This window comes from Suricata suricatta, chromosome 15 (assembly GCF_006229205.1).
Source record: "Suricata suricatta isolate VVHF042 chromosome 15, meerkat_22Aug2017_6uvM2_HiC, whole genome shotgun sequence".
In the NCBI taxonomy this organism is placed as follows: domain Eukaryota; kingdom Metazoa; phylum Chordata; class Mammalia; order Carnivora; family Herpestidae; genus Suricata; species Suricata suricatta.
Genome location: NC_043714.1, coordinates 27,339,858 through 27,346,672, shown reverse-complemented (window position 1 = coordinate 27,346,672; position 6,815 = coordinate 27,339,858). Strand labels below are relative to the sequence as shown.

Genomic DNA, 6,815 nt, shown 5'->3' with positions numbered 1-6,815 from the left:
CCTTTAGCCCAATCCCATCCATGGAACAGGTCCTAAATCCTAGAAGTTTTAACCCCCAGACTAGACGAAGTTTGGTGATTTCTCGACAGTTGGACCCAAGTCACATTTACAGTCTGGAGCCAATTCAGCACGTCTGTGGCTTAAGCGCTGCATATTTAATAAATTCATAGGGGGTCCTGATGCTGCTGCCCAACAGACCACACTCTTGAGTAGCAAAAACTAGACATTTCTACTTTGTTGACCTACTAGTATCTCAGAAGTAATGAAACTGAGCTCATACTTACCACCTTCCTCCCCAAATCAGACAGTCTTCCCCTTGAGTTCTCATTAATTTTTACCATTATTACTTCTCCACCAAACCTCAGAGTAATGTGAGGCTTTTTCTTAGGCCTCCCGCTATCATCTCCAAATCAGTTTTGAAGTTCTGATTCTTCCCCCATGTCCATTAAGCCCGTCCCTTACTTTTCATTCTGCTGCTACAATCTGGACCAGACATTCTGAACTAGGCTCTGCTAGCTCGTCACATCTCCTTTCAACCAGCTCAGCTCTGTGCACGGCTGCCATTCGAAGGCACTGCTTATTTACAGTAATATTCTGCCAAAAACCCATCTGCAACAGAGGCTGGAGTCCCTTACCTGGAACTCCAAGCCCTACACTCCTGCCCCTCTTTTTCCATTCCTATCTCCTTATGTATGCTCTTATATGCGAACCTTACGGATTACCTGAATACTTTTGGTGCTTTCAGTTCTCCTGACTGTCCCAAGTTCCTGTGTTACTTTAAGTGTCATATGAACACTACAAAATGCCAAAACATCTAAAAGAGCCTGGAGTGAACAGCTCCATGACACAAGTGGAATTTCGTTTGGCCTGGAAGGTAATAAGAATTTCCACAGAGATAGTAACTATTTCTTTTTACATTCCTGTGTTGGACTTATTTAATGGACATTCACCATTTAAAAAAAGAAATCCAAGTTAAAAAAATATTTTATGTTTATTTCAGAGAGAGAGAGAGAGAGACAGAGCATGATCAGGGGAGGGGCAGAGAAAGAGGGAAACACAGAATCTGAAGCAGCCTCCAGGCTCTGAGCTGTCAGCACAGGGCCCAACGTGAGGCCTAAACCTATGAACTGTGAGATCATGACCTGAGCCGAAGTCAGATGCTTAACCCACTGAGCCACTCAGGCACAGCCCAAGTTAAAAATTTTAATGTGTAGATGAATAACAACAACAAAAGAACATCTCTTAAGCTTCTGTTCCCATTTTACAGTCCACAACCAAGCAGGTGTCCCATTGCAATTATTTCTCCTATTCTGTTTTACACCAAGCTTCTCCCCAGGAAGGAGTGTGCCTTGTTCATCTTTGTATCTCCAGCACTGAATGTAGTAGGCAGGCATTAGAAGGATCCAGGGTTCAGAGCCTGAAGTTTATACAATATAGGGTAAGAAACAGAATTGAGGGGATCTTGGGTGGCTCAGTTGGTTGAGCATTCGACTTTGGCTCAGGTCATGATCTCACGGTTCATGAGTTTGAGCCCTGTGTTGGGCTCTGTACTGACAGCTTGGAGCCTGGAGCCTGCTTCAGACTCTGTATCTCCAACTCTCTGTCTCTCCACCACTTTCTCTCTCTCTCTGTCTCTCAAAAACAAACATTTAAAAAATTAAAAAATTAAAAATTACAAAAAAGAAGTCAAATTGAAAAATTTCTCTAAATTTTCAAAAACATGATCTTAAGAAATATATTGCTAGATCCCTCATAGGATCTTGGAAGGGGGCTATGCAAATGTGGGAGTGGTGGGGGGTGGTGGGGAGATCCTGAAGCTTAAAGTGCTGTAACCCCATGGTGTAGCCACCTCTGCTCCAAAATGTTTTTCTGTGGTTGGGTTAGTATTATTTTAATGAAAGAAAAATTCAATGGGTTTTTTTCCATGTACAAGTCATCGTTTATTGGGTATTAATTCTAAATTAGAATATGAAAGGATTCATGAGTGCCAGACAAAGATCATGGTCAGGAATGCAGAATGTTCCTCCCCACTGGGTCCTCTTCAGTGGTACTTGCCTAGCCACTCCTGTTTGAGTTCCTTGTAGCAGTGACGGTAGTTGAAAAGCACATAAGCTGCCAGCACCATAGAAATCCCACCAAAACCCCTTTCTTCAGATTGACATACTTGATGTAATACCAGCAGTAGCCTCTTTGAAACGCTCCAACAGCACCTTTTGGGTGAAATCTCATTTCATTATCCAGCTTGGCAGCACTCCTAGTTTGACTTCGATGAGCTGCTTCTCCTTCACTGGTACATGACGCCATCTTACAGTCTGGGGTGTCTGCTATCAGGATTGAGTGAATCTTGTTGATTCATTTGTAATGTTCACATCTGTGACTTTTCATGTTGTCCACTCTGAGCATGGGACACCTGGGATATATCTGAGACTCTTGTGCTTTTAGGAAATCAACTTCTTCTAGGCTGCAAGCTCCAAGGGCACTTGCATTTCCTGGAGTTTGTAGGAATTTCAGATGCCCCTGGGATAATTCTTTAATAGCGCAACTTTCACTAACAAATGTTCCAATGAAGGGGCGCCTGGGTGGCTCAGTCAGCTAAGCCTTTGAGTCTTGATTTCCGCTCAGGTTGTGATCTCACATGATCCTCCCCTCCCCCCACCTTTGGGCTCCTTTGCTGACAGCCTTGGACCCTGCTTGGGATTCTCTTTGCCCCTCCCCTCTCCTGATCGCACTCTCTCTCTCAAAATAAATAAACATTAAAAAAAAATGTTCTAGTGAAGCCAGCAGTTTTTAAACTCTGTTTGTATCTGGAAATGGAAACATTGCCTTATAATGCCACTATTCTCTAAGTCTTCCAAAATGTGTTCCAAATATTTCCTTCTAATTGGAAACTTCCCTATGAAATCATAGACTTTGAATTCAGTTTATATTCTTTCTGATGGTTTTCAAGGGCACATTCCTTATAGCTAGTTTTACAATGGGGAACCCTTCCTATAAAAATATGAGACACCTTTGTAGTTTCATGTAATTAAATATATGTATATTTAATTAATGTATATGTGTATATATATTAGGTGCATTTCACATGTATATTTTACTTCTATATATTTCTGAGAAAGTTACTGAGATTCATTCATATTTGCTGTTTGTGTGAATAGGGGGCGGTTAAAAGGTACATTGACCAACATCTCCCTATATAGAGTTGGTTCCTCTACCCCAGTTACCCTGTTGTCACTCTGTGTGTTGTATTTATAGCATTTACACCACACTGTTACTGTTTGGCTCATATCTTTGTTTACTGTTTATTTAGGCATCTCCTAGATCATTATGGGTAAATGTTCTTCAGTATTGACTCTTTCTTAATTGACACTACTGGTTGCAAAGACTGTTCCATTTCTCACCAGATCTTTAGATGCCAGGTCTGCAAAATGCTGTTTGAGAAGAGGACCACTCTCCCTACTTGATTCTTGCATGCTTATCACATCAGCTCCAAAGGGCTACGTTTACCTTCTCTTTTTAGCTGCCAGCTGACCCCATCCCTTTCCCTCCCACTGCCTCCTACCTTCCTCTTTAGATCTGCCCTCTGACTAAATCAGCCTGGTAGTCCTTGGGTACCTTTGTTCACCTCATTTCCTCTGGATTGCTTTTCCCTGAAACCTTTGACTAGCCCATGTGGAGTAATGATTTGAATGAAAATTCTCCTTTTCATTGGCCATGTGATCTTGGACAGACCTCCTGAACCTCAATTTCTTCATCTGTAAAATGTAGATATTAAAAGTACTACGATAGGTAGTATCTCATAGTAGGCCCTCAGTAAATGACAGCCATCATTGTTGTTTTTAATTTCTTTCAGGCTTCACCTCTTTGGCTTGTCTCTAGTAATTATTTACAATTACTGATAATTTGAAAATAACTTTAGAATCATGTTGCATTTGTATGTTTTACTCTTGAGTTAGATTTAAGCTCTTTGGAAAGAAGTCTACTGCTGTTACTGCTTTATGTACAGTGCTATGTGCATTGTGTATCTAAAGCAGTGGTTTTCTGCATTGAAATTAATACACAACACTTGAAGTTTCACCTAAAGAAAGTGCAAAGTGTATCTTCTGCTTATTTGTGGATATTCTGCTTGTGCTGTCTATATAGTATAATGTAGGTGTCTCTTCTATATTCGAGACCTTCCAGAAGCTTTCCCCAGTAAAGCTTTTAATAAAGGGAGAAACCTTTTACATGTCTACTTTCTATAGGAATTTCCCCCAATTTTTAAATTATTTAACCATTTTTAATTTCAAATTGTGTATAGGCTTTCAAGACTTAATGCATGGAGACAATAGATGACCCTGTAACCTGGAAACAAGATAGCCTTCGGAGAACTAAACTGGGAGCAGCAAATCTGTAGAGTATCTGTAGATGATAGTTAACCCAGTTTAGGTGATGATCAGTGAATATAAAGTTGAAAGTGAGAGAATAGTCAGATTTTTATCAAGGGGCAAGTAGTATAGAGGAGTTGAAAGCTGTTACCTAATCAGTTATATTATACCCTAACAAAGAAAGAATATGTTAATTAAGAACTGGCAGGAGGTGACATATATGAAGTCCTAAAGGAAGAAGAAGTCAGTAAGATTTGAGACAGAGTTAATCAAATATTCTTGTGAAAGGATATAGTCAGATACAAAACTGACCACACAGGAATTATAGACACACTCTGTAGGTGGGTAAGAATGGCTTTGAAATTTACATGGCCGACATAAACTAACCCCCAAGACCACCCAACTCTCTTGCTCTCTAAGCAACCTAAGCAACCTTCTGATGATTAATTCAGCCTCCATAACTCAAATCCTCTCTAGAAAATTACCTTCCTTCATTGGAAATTTGCAGTGAGACTTAAATATAAGTTCCCTACAGGGACAGATCCAGAATTTGTGAGGGACAGATCCAGAATTGTAAACATTTTTATAAATAAGGGGACTCTTTTTGAGAAAAAGAATACAAAAGAGCAAATATGAAATTGCTTCCAGGGCATTAAAAGGGACCAGCACAATAAGTGGGCCTTTCACTTTACCTTAGTCAGCATCAAAATGAAGCCATTGAAGTTGGATTAGTGCAGGTTCTGAATGCCCATCAGCCCTGAGCACAGCCCTTCAAAGCTGAGGGCCAGACCCACGGACCCCCCCAGGAGTACCCCTCCTCCTCTCTCCCATAGAACTCATAATCTTAATAATAAAAATTACAACAAAATCATATTCAAAGATAGAGAAACTCTCTCCCATTTCTTACCTGTTCCCAGATTGTGGCTAGTTTTCTGTATTTCAAATACATAGCAATGTTACATAAAGTACAAAAAGAGAAGTCTGTAAGTACGTATTACTGTGCCCAAAACAAGATTTAAATGTCTCTGGGCCAGAAAGAGAAAAAAACTTAGAGCAGCGAGAAAACTGATGACGCTGTGGCCTGACCTATGCTAGGTCTGCTAGGCAGCAGGCCAGGCCAGGCCTCTCTTATAAGGATGGCCTCTCATCAGAGTTAGTGGGAAAGTATTAGATCTTCAGCTTTTAAAGCCCTAGGCTGGAATAGGGCTCCATTGTTCTTGAGAGGAAGCTAATAAATCTGTAGCCTGGAGCCACAGTTTATACTAAGATACATACAAAAGGTCACGGACACAGTCCAGAGACTAGGAATTGAACCATGTTCAGTTTGGTCCAAAACCTACTGGCTGGGATTGAGCAAGGTGGAGAATGATGTGGGTGCACTAGTAGGTTCCCGGTGGTCCGGGTTAGGTGTCAGAGCCTAAGCAGGGTGAAAAGTGTGTCCATGTGAAGGAGCTATCTGGCATGGGGGTGGTGAAGAGGGCATTTGCAGGGACGGAGGTAGTTGTGTCAGCTATAGAGGAATCATAACACTGATTGATCAAGTAAGAAAATATTGAGGATGATGGTGTTGGGCTGGAATTGAAGATTGGGACATGAACTCATGGTTTTCAATAGACGAAAGAGAAAGGGGGAGAGATTCAAATTCAAATACGTATATTCCTGGTTTTGTCCACTGAGAGGTTCTGGAAGCAGTGGCACTCCAATAGCATTGTGTACATCTAGCATTCACATCTTGGTTTCTAAGTGTCCCCTTCAGAGGTCTTTAGAAAATTGTTTGACTTTAGTACTGAGGTAGAGAAAGTACAAGATTAGTCTGGAACTTCTTATAGAGCCTGAAATAAAGAAAAATACTCAAAGAATGAGACCACAGAGACCATTTTGTAAGGACACATACTGGAAAATCTGGGGGAATTTGAGAAAGAAAATGAATAATAATAGCAGCAAACTATAATGCAGGGGCACCTGGGTGGCTCAGTTGATTAAGTGTCCAACTTCGAATCAGGTCATGATATCACAGTACATGAGTTCGAGCCCCGTGTTGGGCTCTGTGCTGACAGCTCAGAGCCTGGAGCCTGCTTCAGATTCTGCGTCTCCCTCTCTCTCTGCCCCTACTCCCCCCCCCCTCAAAAATAAATAAAATATTTTTAAAAATTGCAATGCATTGAATAAAGTTAAAAACCATGAGTTCAAATAGATATTTAAAAAGTAGTGAATAGGGGTACCTGGATGACTGAGTCGGTTAAGCCTCCAACTTTGACTCAGGTCATGGTCTCTCACTTTGTGGGTTCAAGCTCTGCATTGGGCTTCACACAGACAGTGCAAGGCTGGCTTGGGATTCTCTCCTTCTCTCTCTCTGCCCCTCCCCCACTTGCACTCTCTATCTCTCTCTCTCAAAATAAATAAATAAACTTTTTAAAAAAGTGATGAATAAATTGTTTGATGAGGAGGGAT

The 6,815-nt window shown here is 41.0% G+C and overlaps 1 pseudogene; it reads right to left on the bottom strand.

Moving 5' to 3' along the window:
- Positions 1-2,041: 2,041 nt before the first annotated feature.
- On the bottom strand, positions 2,042-3,470 carry LOC115278801 (annotated as a pseudogene).
- Positions 3,471-6,815: the final 3,345 nt, after the last annotated feature.